The sequence below is a fragment of the Pteropus vampyrus genome, unplaced genomic scaffold (genome assembly GCF_000151845.1).
Source record: "Pteropus vampyrus isolate Shadow unplaced genomic scaffold, Pvam_2.0 Scaffold136, whole genome shotgun sequence".
In the NCBI taxonomy this organism is placed as follows: domain Eukaryota; kingdom Metazoa; phylum Chordata; class Mammalia; order Chiroptera; family Pteropodidae; genus Pteropus; species Pteropus vampyrus.
In genome coordinates, this window is record NW_011888917.1 from 3365415 (window position 1) to 3383977 (window position 18563).

An 18563-nucleotide genomic window follows, 5' to 3' on the forward strand; every position below is an offset into this window, starting at 1 on the left:
AGTGAAGGCACACAAGTAATTTCCAATTAGAAAGGAAGTGGAATGAACAGAAGAAGGACCTGAGGTTCTAGAGTCCCAGCCTACTCCCAGGTACCAGGAAGTTCTCAGAAAGCTATTTGGTGGTGGCCCATGAGGAGAAGAGACTCTGCCTTAGAGACAGTGCAGGACAGATAGCCACTCTTCATGGGGTTTACAGTAACCTAGGCCTCAGTTAATACCTGGCTTTTCTCTTAAGGCTGTGATACTTTGTTCAATTTTACTCTTCTTCATTCAAAAAAAAAAAGCGGGGGGTGGGGAATAACTAGCATTTACAGGTTGTAAGAAGTAAATATGAGAGCATGCATTAAGCATTGGACATATAGTAGGTTTCTAAAAATTATTAACTTCCCGCTTTTCTCTTTAAAGTTTAAAACAATCCTATTTCCCCTACCACATAATTTTGATATACTCAAATAGGGGCCAACCACGTTTTCCCCTAAATCAGAGGGGAAAGTAATGTAGAGACTGTATATCTCATGTTTATGTTTGCCATTTCGAAGTGCCCTTTCATTGCTAACCCAACACATGCCACAAAAATAATTAAAAGAGAAAAAATATGCTCACTTTAAAAGAAAGAAAAATAAAGCTCATAATATATGTCAGTGAAGGGAGACTTTCTGCTAAGGGGGCTTAATTTCTTAGCAGAGAGAGAAAAGAAAGATCTAGAAAGAAGGGAGAGGGCAAAGAGAAGCAGTAATTTTTACAAATCTTGTGAGCGTGTCATTTTATAAGTCAAAGTGAGGACAAGAATAAGTGCTATTATGGCAATTTTCAGTCTGTTTGCTATTTTGATTGCTGTGAATATGCTGGGGAATGGCATCCACTTTTTGAAATGGCATGTATTTATGTACTGATAAATAAAGCAGCAGGCAAATCTGGGGAACCACAAAACCAACAGGGTATTTCTCCCCAGAGGTCTGTGAAGCAGAACTGGGGCTTTGTGTTAGCATCTTTCTACCAAGGGAAGAGTGTGACCATCATCAGGATACATCAGCTGTGTATCAGTTTCTTATGGCTTCTGTAACAAATTGCCAAAAATAAATATTTATAATAATTACCACTTAGTGGCTTAAAACAGTACAAATTTATTATCTCACACTTCTGGAGTTCAGAAGTTCAAAATGGGTTAGCAAGACTGCATTTCTTCTAGAGATGTAGCAGAGAATTTGTTTCCTTGCCTTTTCCAGCTTCTAGAGGCTGCTTCCATTCCTTGGCCCAGGACCCCACAGCACACTGACCTCTGCTTCTGTCATCACATGACCTTTTCTTACCCTGACCCTCCTACCTTCTTCTTATAAGGACCTTTGTGGTTACATTAAGCCCATCTGGATAATCCAAGGTAATCTCTCATTTCAGGATCCTTAATTTAATCACAATCTTAAAGTCCCTTTTGCTATGTAAAGTAATTTATTCACAGGTTTCAGGCAGTAGGATATAGTCATTATTCAGACAAAATCAGCAGTATATGTATGAAATGTATGCGTGTGAAATGTAGCATTTAGCAAAAGCCTGACTAGATTTCTTTCCTATGACAGGCTTACTGAGCCACAAACAATGCTGGCAAGCACACTATATGGTTTGAAACTTAAAGAAAAAAACACATTTGGTTTATTAATTTTGAAACTAATTAAGGTCCAAAAATATATTATCCCAAACTGTATAAGACAGAGGAATAAAGCAGTCCATAAACACCAGACTGGGGACAAAAACTGTAAGAATACCAGATATCACATTTTCACACCACCCCCTCTTACTATCAAATCCCCAGCAGGGCACTACAGAAAAATTGCCTGTCAACGGACTAAAATGAATAACATGTGATCCTTGGTATAATTCCCTTGGAATTCAATTTACACTAAATGCAGAAAGAACCAAGGAAACCCTTAGAATGGGAGCAGAGAAGAGTCATGTACATTAGGAAAATTAAATTCTGCAGCTCGCAAAGGGGAATCATTCATCTGTTCCTCCATGACAGAAGTGCCTCTGGCTACAATTCCTAGTGAGCAATTCTAGTGACTCCTCAGGAGTGAAGATACCAAGTTGCTGTCCTATCTCTACTGCAGGCTCAGACATAGACTGGGGCAGATCGCCAGGCCTTCTCCACCTCAACCATTACTCCTTGGTTTACCTTCACCACCAAAGAGAGCCTTATTAAGAGGTGTGAAAGTCTCATTGCAAATTAGGATATGTTTATTTCTCTACTAATTCCCAGCAATGTGTTTGTGGCAGACACTGTTTGTTGTCTGTCCAACAGCCATTTCCCCTTTATTCCTTGCTAAAGTAATCTGAGTTTGCTCATGTTGTATAAAAAAATTAAAAGACTTTTAAATGGATCAAAAGGCTATACTGTGTTTTCAACTGAAAACTGTGTATTGTTTAGTGCTCATTTTCCCAGGATATATGATTTTATGTTGTGTTCCTTTCATTGTCTTTGAGCTATTTTACAACCCTCAGATAAACTGTAGGGATACAAGTTAACGTATAGAAAACTAGTGGTAAAACAAATATTTCTCGTTTATAGAAATGCAAATAAATCTCTTCCATGGAGGGTCAATTGACTTTCCTCCTCTATAGTAGAAGAAGCTACTTTGCATCTATTAAATTAATTTCATCGATCATGGTAATCTTATATATTTGTTTGGTGTTTGGATTCTCTTTGGAACATTTTTTCTGGTTCTTTCCTTAATTAATGAGTTAAATATAATCTTTGACACCTGTTCATTTTATATCTTTATGAGAGTCATGATTAAAACTTTAAAAAACATTTATCTTTGAAAATGTATTCTGTAACAATACACCCAGGGAATATGGGCCCATTCCTAATTCCAGGAGATAAACTATGATAAATTTAATCTAACTATGACAATAGTAATTTTATTCCCCTTTGCCTGTGATAGGTTTAGAGGTGATCATGTGGCCACATTCTAGTCAATGAGAAATAAGGGAGGAGGTTCTGAAAGAAGCTCACCTCTCTGATAAATAAACAAAAAGGAGTGAGGAGCCAGTAGTGGGGAGTTGGAAAATGCCCCTTCTCTCTTACCTTTAGATGTTGTCTTGTGAGAGTAGGATGCTTGGAAATGACAGCTGCCATCTTGCAATAATAATAGCCTCACCAAAAAGCATCTCAGATAAGCAGTCTCTGAGCACTGACATTATTTATTGAGCCTCTGAATTAATCAACTCAGGAACTATTTCCTCCAAAGTTGTTATGAGGTAATAATTCCTCAGTATTTAAGCCAAGTTGGCTATTTAGTTACCTGTATCTATAAGTATTCTAATAAATATGGTCACAGATTCAGAAAAAAAAGAACCCAGGATATCTGACATGGAGTGAGACTTTCAATGTAACTCATGTGTGCAGTGGTGGTGGTGCAGGGCTGAAAAGGGTGGTTGCGGTGAGCTAGGCAAAAGATGGGTACTGAGGGACAGCACAGTAGGATGGGATGTAATATGAAGAAGGCAGGAGCGATGGTTGAAGAATTATAGTGTAGTAGCAAATAACAAAGAAATAGCCATTTGCCCATCGTTGTGACTAAGCTACCCTTAGTTTCTCTGGTTCCAATTCTCTACCTCAGAACACATAACAGCAAGGCTAGACTAGGATCCAGGTGTCCTATCCCTGGTTAGACATTTTCCTCAACTGTAAATGACAATTATATATGACAATTTTGCAGTGATCTCATTCAAAATCATCATCCTCTTCATCATTTCTGTTTATTGAATTTTACTATGTCAGGAATTTTGATAAATATGATATATGAATTATATTATGTAATCTGCCAACAAGTCCATGATAAGATGTAGTAGTTACACTCCCTATTGATTTTTATTTCCCTGTATCTATGCCCTGGGGAAGTCAACTCTCACACTTACTCTAGGCTGGCCAATGGGGCAAGATGACTTGTGTTGGCCAGTGGGACAATGCCATGACACAGAGGCTTGTAAAGCACTCAAACATGGGAGTTTGCCCTATTTTGATGCTCCTGGAAATCTTGAGATTACCATTTGTGAATAAATACAAATTAGCCCACTAGTTTCAAGTGGCATATTAATCCCCATGAGCTGACCAATTCTCAGCACGAATCTACAATCGGCACCAACCAACAGCCAGCATAAATCACAAAACGCCTTAGACCAACTAGCTCTTAGCCAGTCCTCCAACTGAATACAGCCACATACATGAGTTCAGGTGAGGCATGCAGAAAAGCCTCCAGCCCAACCCAAATTGTCAACTACCAGAACCATGAACTAATAAATAATTTTTAAGCTACTAAATTATAAACAACAAAGCCTAACTGATACATTAAATTATATAATATCAATGCCCCAATTTTATAGACAAGGAAAACTAAGACTCAGAAAAAGTTCCCAAGGCCACACAGCTAACAAGAGCTGAATCTAGGATTCAAACCCAAATGTGTCTGACTTCAGAGCCCATGTCTTCGACAACAACTCTAAATAATATATTCTAAGCAAACCATTAATTTCAAGGAAACAGAGATGAGATATACCTCTAAAATCTTCCTGCATTGTGAATTTCTCAAACTTGAATTTATCTCTTTAACCTGCTGGTAAGTGTGCATACATATCACCAGCCTGAACCAACTCTTAAGAAAAATAAAAAAGTTTACAAATGCAGAATTTATTGTAAAATGTACCATTTCCTGTTGTTTTTTCTTTATGTCCTAATTTACATTTATCAGACTTACAGGGTCTTGGCCCAGCTTCTAATAAACTAGTATTCTGTGAAAAATTCCATATTCCCCATACCTTTGTGATCTCACCATGCCCTTTCACATACCTTGCATTTGCCTATGTTTCCACCCCCTGGAATTTTCTCTTCACATATCCATTGCCCTCCCTCCTCACACAAAAAGACTCTCATTATGAGTCAACTCCAATCTCAGACTCCCCTAGCCGTATTACTGCCTCTCCTTTGTGTTTTTATGGCATTTTGCACATACTTCTATTATAGTGCTTACCATATTTACTCCCATAACTGCCTTTTTCACTAGACACATTCCTTACTGAATCCTCAACATCTAATATGGTATCTGGCATACAGCAGGTGATAAATAAATTTTTATAAATGAATGAATAAAAGAATCAATTAATCGATCAAAAATTAAAATGTTCTCAACCCACTTCTTTAGTTTTATCTCAAATGATTTCTCATCTCCCATCCCCTGTTTCAACTAAATTCAATTACTTCTCCATATAGACATTCCTGCTTGTGTAAGAGAAAGGCTATTCATTCATCAAATCCATTTTCTCTTTATTCTCACTAGACTACATTTTCCAGCATCCTTTGCAATTAATTGTGACCATATAAATAGGTTCTAGCTAAAGGAATATAAGCAGAAGTGATATACCACTACCAGACTTGGCTCGCAAAAATCTCCTAAGTGTTTCTTTGCATTCTCTTTCTCCTTTTACCAACTTAATGTAGGTGAGTACAGTGACCTCAGAGGTGTTAAAGTTGGTGGAGCCAAAAAATGAAAAGAACCTGGTCATTCAATCACCACTTGTCAGATAGTCACTAACTGAATAGGAATATCTATTTTGGATTTTCTGGAAGCAAGAATTAAACTTCTATTCTGTTAAGTCACTGAGATTTTGGAATTTATCTGTTTTACTGGCAAGCTTTACCTTAACTAATAAACTGATGTATCTTTGCTCTGTGTATTCCTTCTGTATCATATGCCCTGTCTTTAATATATATATGCCCAATTTTACTCATCCACTGAAATACAACTTTTTCAATTATTCCTTCCCTAATTCTTCCAACAGTCTTTGCTCTTGCTCTAAAATGCTCTAATGCTATATCTACACACCTCTTAGACATGTACCATGTTCTGCTTGTGCTACTGGTATTTAAGTTATTTTTCTAAACTTAAAAACACTAAAATGCATACAACTCTATGACATGAACCTCGGCTTGCTCATTTCTGTTTGCCCCACAGCACTCAATATATAGAGCCTTATACGAAACAGACACACAAGACATTTTATCAAATGAAGATCTGTGCTTCTATACTCACCATGTTTTAGACTTCAAATACATCCAGCTTTATCTTTCTAGGCAGGAATATTGATTTTTTTGTTTGTTTTATTTTATTTTCAGTTTTTCTCTTTTTCTTGCTTCCTCTTCTCCTTATTTTCCCTTTCCGTTCTCTAAATTGTTTCCAGTTTCATTTGCTCTCTCTTGAGGGTCCATGACCAGAATGAGGCCACATCCAATATTCCGGATATGGCTCTCTCATTAATTTATTGGGCAAAACTAACCACTGGTGTTTTAATGCGTCTTTATGGGAGATAACACAGTGATTGCATCTATCTCCTCCAAATCAAAAAATGTCTCTGTCACTTTGGAAGAAGTTAAATAATCTATTTTTGGTTGATAAAGAGTAAATTAAGACTTTTATAGAATAGAACCAATTCTGAGGGTTGGCTTCATCTATTTTATTGGGACCATGGAGTCCTGATGGGAGTTATTTGAGGTTGGAGAAGCTAAACATAATAGGTCCAGGATTTCCTGAATTACACTAAAGACTGTAACATTTAGGAACAGAATTCAGAGCATTAAATCCTCTAGAAAGAGGAGGATTTAAATTCCTTTAGAGAATTTAATTTTCCTTTTTGCCTTTCTAATCTCCTAAGTGAAAATCAATTTAAGATAATCTGTGACTGGTAGAAACTGGGTTTTGATTTTTAACAATCTATACATCTAAGGCTTATAAAGGCTTTCTGATTTTAGATCATGTTAAAAATATAAGCAGAAAGAATGAACTCTTTATTGCTACAGAACACATAAAATTCCAATTTTGATGTGAAACCTACAGGGCTTTCTTCTCATTTATGTGCTCTCCTCTCTTCCAAGCTCCCAGTCACATGCTACCAGGAACTGGGACAGGGACACTATTGGATGGGAAATGCACAGACTAGATGACTGTCAATAAGGCCATAAGATACAATGATATGGTACAGTCAGACACAGCAAAAGATAGGCGGAAAGCAAGGCTGAATGCTGATAAAGAGTTCAGTGAGTCTCAAGGCAAACAATATACAGTGGAACTATTTGATAAATGGAAAAGGAATGCAAAATAGTGATTAGGAAATCGTTTCACGGTTATGGTAGGAAAGTCCCAAAGCCCTCAGCCAAACCATATGCATCTGAGAAAGGAAAAGAGAAGCTAGAATATTGCTGAAGGAATACATTATCTATCAAAGTAAGAGCTATCTCTGAAGGTTTTTTTTTTTTCAGGGACAACCAAGAACAGAAATCAAATCCTCTTTTCCTCTTTCTTGCTTTGTTTCTTCATTGCCCTGCTTTCTTTAATAGCAGTCAGCTCAAAGCACTTCCATAGTGAAGAACGCACTGCAGTGAAAGTGCTGTAGTCAGGTCTAATTGTAATTCCACCTCTGCTACTTAATTATCTTCTTGGTGACCTTGGCCAATATATTCATCTCTCTGGACCTCAGTTTTCCATGGGGTTAGGTTGGCTGATCACTAGAGTTCTTCCTGGTTCTCAAGTTCTCTGATTCTCGATTTCAACATATTTTTCTACCCTAATTTACATTCTTTAGTGTCTGTTAATCACAGGTGCAGTCCAGATGGATTTCTCAGATCTGCTAGCACCTAAAATTCATCACCCACTAGAGGAAGCTTGCTTAGGAGTCAGGAATCAATGAAGACATAGTGCTCTAAGTGGACTAAATTGGGAAGAACTGGGATGGGATGCCTTTTGCAGATGGTGTGACTGCCCCTTAGTGAGCTGAAGCCTCAAAGCTCCTTAGATTTGCTTAGACACTGAAAATTTAAGAAGGTTAACACTTCTATGGGAGACTCGGAGCTGATGCATTATTTATTATTTTCAGTAGGCATATCTCAGAACCAGCTCAATTTGGTATTTATATTTGTAAGAAAAGCACATTTGTGATATGAATAGCACTAGAAGTTGGCTGCCAATCTCTCTAGAGCAGGTTTTACCAGATACACCTTTCGTGGTTTATTTACCATGATCCACAGTGAGACCTGAAGCCTCATGTGCTCAAAACTGACTTTACAACAAACCTAGAGTATATCTATGTCTCTAATGGATTTTTAACCAAGTTCCCAGAGATTACTATATAAAACTGGATATCAATTTTATTAATTCATAGAAATGTATGTAGTCTGGCCACACAGGTGGCATGATTGATATATTATTTCTCACCAAATTACCACTTGAGCTTGCTTGGTGAACAAAGAATCATAATAAAGGAGTAAACTTAAGAAGAGTTCATCGACTAAAAAAAGTTTGAAAGGAATATAATAAATGTTCCTTGTCACTGACAGATTTAGTATTTCTGTTCTTGACTACATGTGAGTGACCCCAATGACTTACAAAAGGCATGGTGAATAGGAGCACAGGAACAAGTCACTTCAGCCCTGTGTTCCCAAATGTAATGTGCACACCACTTCTGGTATGCAGGATAAGTGTAGAAAGTAAAATCCATAGTAATGGTGGGTGACACATGTGACCCAATTTGGGATTTAAACTACCTTGTATTTAAATTATAAATTTAATATTTTAGCTCATACAAAGCAAAAGACTGAAGGAAGGATATCTATGCAGGGAGGCAGAAATGGGAGTAAAATTTGGAGGGGTTAATGTGGGGAAGGGAACCTCCTAGGGGTAGGAAAGGAGCTTTTTTGGAACAGTGTTCATGAATGACCTGAGGATCTTGTTAACATCCTGATTCAGCGGATCTAGGGGTGGATGGGGCTGAGGTTCTCATTTTTAACAAGCTTCCAGGCTCAGGAAACACACCTTGGGTAGCAAGAAAGGTTTTGGAATCTTTTCACTCCATCAGAATAGAAATTGCCTCCAGATTAATTAGAGGTAAAGAAGTTTATGACATTTAATTTAAAAAAAAATATTTACTTAATTTAATCATTAGTTTACAATAATGTTCTAATTTTAAAAGTGACAATGGATTTATACCTGTGTAGAGAAGTTGTTTCATTTATATCTAAGTCATTTTAGTATAAAAAAAAATGAGTTGTTTTTAAGACAAATATTAAGTAAGTAATAGGACAGGCGTACTTTATACTGGCAAAAATCATGATATGGATGTTTGCAACCTACTTATGGGAAATGCAGACTTAGAAAGTGAATCTACACTCATTTTTCAGATCATTCTCATTTTAAAACAGGCTCTCATTTATAACAACATTGTGAAGGTGATGCTCTTAATTTTTGTTTTAGAGATGAGAACATTAGTAGAATTCTGTTCTGCTTAGGAATTTGAGAATGTCTCAGGATATCATCTATCAAACTTGATGTACATTCACTGAGACGCGCCCCCTCTTCCTTGGCGCTGCTAGCTTTGAGCACTCCTTTTCCTGCACACTTGTGGTAAAGCAATCCCCTTTGCTTTCACTCATTCATGGTTCAGATGTATTAATACCATCAGTAAGAATATTCTCTTTATCCTGGAAATCACTCTGCATCTTCAAGATGATTCTCTATATTATTTCCTTATTAAGTGTTGATTTTATCATTGAACACTCAAAGCACATTTGTATTTTCAGTTTCTTGTGGGGCAACTCACTGTGTCTCCCATACACTGGTTATCTTCGTCCCACCTAAATCAGTGGTTCATCTAAAGTAGATTACTGATGGCAGAACTCCAAGCACACTTTCACACTTGCAGTTCTCAGTGGATAATAACCTATCACAACAATATCCATTATAATGACCACTTTATGCTTTCCCTTTGTAATAAGACCTTGTTACTGAGCTAAGGCTTTGCACGCAATAAGAGAAGATTGGCTCTTAAGAATTGAAGTCATCCATAAGTTCGATCTTATGGTCTTGGAAACCTTGGGGTTACTTATTTTAATTGGGAAAGAGATGCTGCTGACATAAATTCAAACAAATTTACTGAGAGGCAAATCATTAAAATAACCCAGTGCTTATATCTACAAACAAGAATCTGGGGACAAATAATTCTGCACTAAAAGGTAATAAATATTGGAAAGAACTTAAAAAAAAAATAGAGATGGCAGGAACAACTTGTCCAAAAGATAGAATTGGCAAGTGAGCTTATTAAAGAAAAAAAAAATGGTAAAGAAATCAACTGCAAAATAGAAACTGAGATTGAAATAAAGATAAAAACAAAAGTGATCATTTTCTTTTTCTCAAGTGTCTTTATTAATCTTTCTTGTTTGGTATATAGAATCTGCACTTCAGCTGACTTTCAGATTATATTACCGAGAGTAATAAAATGGCATATACCTCTTCAAGCAAGTTTGTTTACCCACCGAACTTATCAATAAAAGTAAATAGTATGGTAATAGTAATGGAAAGGATATTTAACCAGATGACCAGAGAACTAGAATCTAATACCAATTTGGCCACTAGCTGATTGTAGTAAATGTGTGAGTTATTCATTATATATGTATCTATAGTATATGTTTAGCATATATATGTATATGCCAATACATATATATTATATAGAATATTGTTCTTAACTTGAATATATCAGAGTATCCATCAGATTCTAAAGTAAGGGTGACTTTCTTCAGGTCACTATTAAAAACATATCCTCACTATCAGTACATATATATTATTATATAGTATATAATTACTATTATTATTATTATTATTTTCATCATCATCATCATTTTATGAAATTGAGTCTAAAACCACCTTGAGGTAAGTTGTAGCTACTAACCGAGGCTAAGCTTGGAGGAAAGATGTTAAAGATCAGCTGCTCTAAGACAGGATTGTTTCCTCTGTGCAGTAGAAGTTCAATTTTATCAAATGTTTTCAGGCTATTGAGACTAACTTCTGTTAATCAAATAACAAGTGACTGATTCACACTGAGAAATTATAAATTAAAAATTTTAAAATCAAACTCTTAAAAAGCCCAGAATATCAAATGGGTTATCTACTCTTCTCAGAGGATGCCCAAATTCTATGGGACTGAGATCTGCTCGATTCAGAACCAGAGTCAAGGGAGCTGGATAATTCTAAGATTTTGAGATTCGAAGGCCAAACTCAATCCTTTCCAGTCTAGGTAGGTAAAGGTTCAGTGTGTGCTTATGCTAGCTAGACAGAGTGCTCTTCTTTGAAGAGGACTGGAGACACAGAGACTTACTCTTCCTCTCTACTTTCCCCTTTTCTAGTCTCCCTTAGGACTTTCACCCTTTGGTTACTGTGGCACTGCCACTTCAGGCTGGCAGAGAGTAATGTTATCACTTAAGCTAACTCTTCCTGATATTCCACTGTAGTCCTGGGGACAAAGCATTGGCCATCCTCATCTACAGAGTCTCTGTCATGCATGTCTCTCCCTCTCTCAGGGGGCTCACCTTTTCCTGATCCTTCCCTTACATTCTGAGAGTGCCTCAGAGAACCTGCCTATGTACCTACCACAGCCTTGAATAAATGTGGACTAAAATAATCTGTTTATCTCTTATCTCAACCTGTAATAATTTGACACGCATTTTGCAAAATCCTTCTAGTAATATGTGGTGAGTATAGCCCCTAAGGATCTGGTAAAACTTGTGTGGAAATTCTAGCATCAAGCTCATTACTGATAACACCCTAGGACAGTGATCCCCAACCTTTTGGGCACCAGTGATCAGCACTCCTTTGAGAATCTAATGCTTGATGATCAGAGGTGGAGCTGAGGCAGTGATGCTAGAGCTGGGGAGTGGCTGCAAATACAGATGAAGCTTTGCTCGTTGGCCTGCCACTCACCTCCTTCTGTGCTGCCTGGTTCCTAACAGGCCACAGACCAGTACCCATCCGTGGCCCAGGGGTTGGGGACGCCCACCCTAGTTGATGCCATGGGGAAGCACTGAACTTGCATTCGAAGGGTTCTTGCTGACAGAAGATGCTGACTGGGTGTGTGTGGGTACCAGGTCTGCCACCGAGCAGGAAGAGCATCCTTCAGGATCCATTTGCGATCTTCTGGCAATATTCCTTCATTGCTACAAGGAAACCTTGAGGAATCTCAGTGCCGTCTAGAAACTAATGGTATTTAAGCACCCTCAGGATCTTCGGTTGGTAATGAGCTTCATCGTTGATTCCGAAGGGTGGTTCTTTGTCAGCACAGCTTTACTAATTTTCTTTTGCTGCCCAAAAAAGCAGAAATGAGTTTGTGGGGTCTGGAATTCTACCTGCAAAGATGCCTACTTCTCTATTAAGGGCAGATTGTGAATCCATTGACTTTTTGATAAGACACAACATTCCCGTCTTCTCTCCAGATTCACCTCCTATCATTTTTTCCCCAGTCTTGCTCATTTAACTATAGCCACACTTTTAATGTCTCCTGTTAGATCCCATGATTTATTTTTCTATATAGCATTTACCACCACTTAACATAATATATATTAATTATACATTATATATTATATGTTGTAAAATATATATTTTTTCATTGTCTGGCTCCTCTAACTAGAGTGTAAGTTTTATGAGAGCAGAGATTCGATCTGCTTTATTTCTTTCTATATCTCAAGCATCTAGAATGTATCTGGTATATAGTAAGCATTCAACAAATATTTGTTGAAAGAAACAATGAATAGTCTTATGAATTTGAGTGTCTAGTGCAGTGCACTGATCATGATCAGCAGTTCTTGAACCTGGAAAAAATGTATCAGATTCCAAGGCTCTAACCAAGATATACTAAATCAAAATATCTGAGGGAATAATGTTCAGGAATCTGTATTTTTAATAAGCTTCCTAGTATTTCTGATGAGTAGTCAGGCCTAGGAACCAAGAGTCAAAGCCAGGGGTCCCCAACCTCCAGCCCAGTCCATAGCCTGTTAGGAACCAGGCCACACAGCAGGAGGTAAGTGGCAGGCTAGTAAGCAAAGCTTCATCTGTATTTGCAGCCACTCTCCAGCACTAGCATCGCTGCCTCAGCTCCACCTCAGATTATTAGGCATTAGATTCTCATAGGAGTACTGGTTCTTGGTGCCCAAATGTTTGGGGACTGCTGCTCTAGGCCACAGTTTCCAGAATACAGGAGGAAGCATAAGGTAGTGGTTAGTGTGTGGATATTGAGATCGGCCTGGATTTGGCTCCCAATTCTGCCATTTACTCACTATTATAGATTACTAAATCTCAGCTTTCTCATACTTAAAATGAGCTAATAACAGTATCATACAATGGTAGAAACTTCATGCTTTTGGAGCACGTAAGAGTCAGAACAGCTTAGCTTTCCCATGGTGTTATAGATGTGGAGGTAGGTAGGACCATGGAACATTACGGCACTGGCACTGCTGAATGGTCCTGGAGCATCGGCCCAGGAGTGGGGCACAGATTATTCCTTAACCCCTCTGTTATCAGCATAAGAACCATGATATAGTGTCCAAATGGCTTCCCACTGATAACAGGAAGGACAGACAGCCTATGGGATGGAGCAAGGTCTGAATCGGGGACTGATAACCACAATTGAACTACATGAACAAAAGACACTCCTTTATCAACTGCTCAGGCTACAGAATTAGATCTTCTGACATACCTGTCCACGGCCTTGCTATTTGAGCTGGAACATAATGCAGGAAATGAACATCTCTTCAAGCTTAACTCACAATCCTGACATCATTATCATTCTCCCTCTAGTTGAAGCTTTAGGAAGCATTTCACTTTTTATTCAAACTTGATAGAAAGTCTCTATGAAACCGGCTCAGCAGAGTATTGGAGGTGTGAGTACCCCTGTTTATCCAGTAATGGTAACAGTATTAACCATAACTAATGCTTTAGTATTAGTGAATATATACTAGTGTAATTCCACAGCAATCCTCATGTTATTTTCTAAAATGCCATTGGATTCCATGTATCAAACGTTAGTACAGTACAGTCTCACAGGTATTGTATTATAGATAGTATTTATTTATATGAATATACTCAATAAAAAGGAGTCTGACCTACTTCTTAGTTGTTTTTCTCATTATTATCTTGTGTGTTACATATGACAATTCACATTTGTACAGTGTTTCCGGTTCCTAAGGAATTAGGCAGTGGTGGGGCGGGGAGAATGCTTTTTGAGGAAAGGAGACTACACAAAGTAGTCTCCAGTGGTGCCTCTGCTACTTCATGGGCACTTTTTGGCCACTGTATTAAGTATGTCTTGTATGGTTTTTCTTTTCTCCCACTGCAGTACAGCTTGACTGCACTAGGAGCACCTAGAAATGTAATCTGAGTATTTAAAAAAATGTGTCTAGATGAGAAATTACTAGAGATCAGAAGAATATATTTCTGGTGACCCAATTTGAGATCAGCAATTAATTAACTATGTATAGAAATGTCACTTAAAGAAAAACCTTTGTCAATATGCTGAAATTTCTTTTATAGATTCGTGATTAACTTCTAATTATAGACTAATTACCCTCTTTGTTATCACCCAGGATCTTGAGCATTGACGCAGAACCTATAAATGATGCCAAGCAGACAAGTGTGGATGTAGCATGCTTCTTTACTGCCTAATGTGCTTCCTTCACCACGTGGGCAAAGATAAAAGGCAGAAAACAGACCCGTGTTACTCCAGGAGCAAAGCTGACAGCTTGAGAATTCTGGTGTGAACACGCAGTGATGGGATTTTTAGCAACCAGGAAAATGACTTCAGTGAACTTTCTGATTTTACTTCAAAGAGATGTTTAAGGTAACTGATAAGAAGGAGAAGAATGAGCTTTGTTTCTAGATAGCAGCTTTGAGATGAATCCGCGAAGCAGCTGGCTTACAGCAGTGTGTATGCGTGTATGTGTGCGTGGGTGTGTTTGAGCATATGCGTGTGTGTGCATGTGCGTGTGTGTGTGTGTGTGTGTGTGTGTGTGAAAGAGACAGAGAGAGACAGAGAAACAGAGACTGAAAAATAGGAACAGAGAGACAATGCTCATGTGTGTTTGACATTTGTCTGCCAGTAAAAGGGAGAGAGAGAATACTTATTTCCTCAGAAAATGAAGTGGAAGGTTTAATAGAACAGAAGACAGTGTTATCGCTACTGAGGAAAGAATTCAATCATATTTGGTGGCTGCTTTCAAAACTCACATGTTGCCTCGACAGATCTAATCTTACCACTATACAGATATGCTTCCTTTTCTACAGTGAATAATGCCATCATCCCCTTCTGCTCGTTGGCCACAAAAGCCACTTCTTGTTTCATTTAAGTCAACTAGAAAGGACAGAGTACCCAGCCAGGTTGTGTCTAACTCAAGAAAGCCAAAAACCTTCAACTTCCTTGGGTCTAACAGTGATGTACTGGAAACTTCTGGCAAAGGATGGATACCCTTTCACTGATGGAGTTGGGTGGAGAGTCAAATATTACCCACCAGAATGTAAATTTCCATAATGGCAAGATTTTCTAAAGTCTGTTGGGCTGTTTATATCCAATACCCAGTGCAGTGCCTTGTTCATATGAGATGCTCAATAAATATTCTTGGAATAAATGCTCTGTCCTATTTTTGTGATCTGATATTTCTGCTGAGTTCCATTTTTCAAGAATATACAACATTTTTTATTTCCTTTTCTCTCTCTCTCTCTCTCTTTCTCTCTCTCTCTCTTTCTTTCTCTCTCTCTCTCTCTTTCTCTCTCTCTCTCTCTCTCTCTCTCACACACACACACACACACACACACACGCACACACACACATCCCCAGCTGCTATAATATAGTAATGGTACTGTGGCTTTGTTTTTCTAGAACCCACAATCATTTTTCTGCCTTTTGACAGGAAAATATACGAAATCTTAAAAAGAATAGTAATTATAATGATTTTTTAAGAGATGTCACAGAAGAGAAGATCAAAGGAATCACATCTAAGACAGAAACCTATAGTCCATTTTTCTGAATGGTCATTGTTTGTTCTAAATACTGTGTGGAAACATTTTCTTGAATGTTTAGAAACCAAAAGTTTCTTGATATTGGGAGCAGGATGATGACCAGTACTTGGGCCACCCACAGTTTTTATAACCTAAAATACTCTTATATACACCACTAACTTTTTCATTCATTCTCTATTTTTCCAGCAATTACGAACCAATTGGCTGGACATTTTTTAAGTTTTCAAGGGAAATGTAGCTGCAAGCTCTGACAATGGTCCGATGGCCCCTTTATTTCCAGGCTAATCTCAGATGTTCCTTATTTCTTCCTAAAATTTTTTAGTCATTTTATTTCCACAAGAATAGAACAGCAGAAATTTTCTCATTATAAGATAAAGGGTAAGAGTACTTGAGGGTATAAAATGATGCTTCTATGAGGCTATTAATGATCATAACCAATGATTCTCCAGGTACATGGTTTAAGAGAGAGAATGCACAGTCAATTTTGAGCCCAAATGAATGATCCTTATTTGTGTCTCTAATGCAGGTAAATGATATGATTCCTACTGAAGTTCAAAATAAAGGTTCTGGATGAGTCGAGGATTTTGCCAGGAGAACCATATATAAAGTTGATGAAATCATCAGATTTCAGATTTCACTTCTGATCTGAACTCTGCATCCTTGAATTGAGCAGGTTGGCTCACAAAGACAAATTCACAAGAGACATTTTACTAGAAGAATTCTAATGTCCTCTGGGTTGACACTTGGGGTCTGTGCCCTGCACATCTTCTCTCTTTTGGCAAGTCCCACAAGAAGCCTAATTACAACCAAGCCTAATTGCTTGGTAAGCATGAAGTCAGCTAAAGGGAAGCTAATTACCTTTTTTCAATAAGACAAGAATTTCATGTCTTCTCCTCTTTCCTCAAACCTCCCACTAACCCTATTTCACCTTCACACTTAGTAGATAACTTTACATAATTCATGGAAGAATAATAGCCATTGGGTGGGGAAATTTTTTTATTCTTGTCATGAACACTTGTATCCTTTCCCTGGCTCCTTACTGCCCTGCTAGTGAAGGTCAAGCTCATATCATTTCTTGTCTTCTCTAGAACTTTGCTCTTCTAGTTACCCACCCTCTCCCATACATCAACAATCTCTCTTCATCTGCTTGCTTCTTCTCAGCACACAAATATGTTTTAGCATCTCCCATCTCACACACACACATGCACACAAAACACCGCCACTGTCTATATATTCGCTACCAGCTTCTGCCCCATTTTCCTGTCCCCATCATAATGAAATTTCTTGAAAAAGTTGTCTCCACACAAATACTGTCTGCACTTCATCATATTATATTCACTCCTTAACTCATTGCAATCTACCTTGTGACCTAGGTGTCCCTTCATCTTCTCAAAGTTATCAGTGATTTCCATGTTGGTTAATCCAAAAGATATTCTCTGCCCTTGTTATGCTCTAATCCTCAACATCAATTGACACAGTTGCCTTCTCCCTTCTGCTCTGGTACTCTGCTCTCTAGACTGTAGCCTACACCACATACTTAGTTCCTCCCTCACGAACCACTCTTCTTCTGTTCTCACAGCTGCTGCTACACCTCCATCTGACATCTCAATGGGACAGTTCCCCAGGGCTTTATCTTGAGCTGTCTTCTCACTCGATGCATATTTTCTAGGTGTATCACAAATCATCTGGCTTTAAGTACCATAAGTATTCTAATGATTTCCACATTTATATATCTGAAGCAGAACTGTCCCTTAAATTTTGGGCTTACATACAGCTTCCACTGAGATAATTCCCAGATACCTAAAACTTCAATGCAAAAATGTAACTACTAATTCCGTTGTCAAAATTATTTCCTCCTTACCTCTGTCTCCTCCATTTCAATCAGTATGACACCCCATTCACCCAGATACTAAGCCAGGAGCCCCCCATATTCAGTCTATTTATCAATTCTTTCTATTATATTTCCACATATATTTTTCCTCCACCACTTAGTTCAGGCCTTCGTCAACTCTTATCTGGGATACTGTAAAGCCTGTAAACTGGTCTCCCTATGTCCAGTCTTTTTCCTCTCAAAGCTATTCTCCAAATAACGATGAGCATGGCTAATTTAGACACAAATTAGCTTATGTCACTGCATGAAGAGGCATATTGGAAGAGGGTGGAGTAAAACACAATCCTCTCAAAGGAGGCATCCATTTTCTAGCTTAGAAAGATATTACCCACAGATACAGAAGATTTGGCTTTCCAAAAACAAAGAAACAAACGAACGAACAAACAAACAACTGTCTGGCTACAAGAGGAAAAACATCAAACAGGTCAAAACACTAGGAATTCAAAAGAAAACCAAGTAAATTGCCAAATATTAGTTTTCTTTTTTATTTAATTTGCTTCAGGCAGCAAGGTATAAAGAAAAAAAGCATGTGCTGGTGTATTTGTTTCCTACGGCTGCTATAACAAATTACCGCAAACTTAGTAGCTTAGAGCAATACAAATTAATTGTATTCTTCTGGAAGTCATAAGACCAGAATAAGACTCACTGAGCTAAAATCAAGGTGCTGTCTGGACTGCATTCCTTCTGGATGCTCTAAGGAAGAATTAGTTCTTTGCCTTTTCCAGCTTCTAGAGGCTGCCTGAATTTCCTTACTTTGGGCCTTATCTCTTTGATTTCTGCTTCCATTGTCACATTTCCTA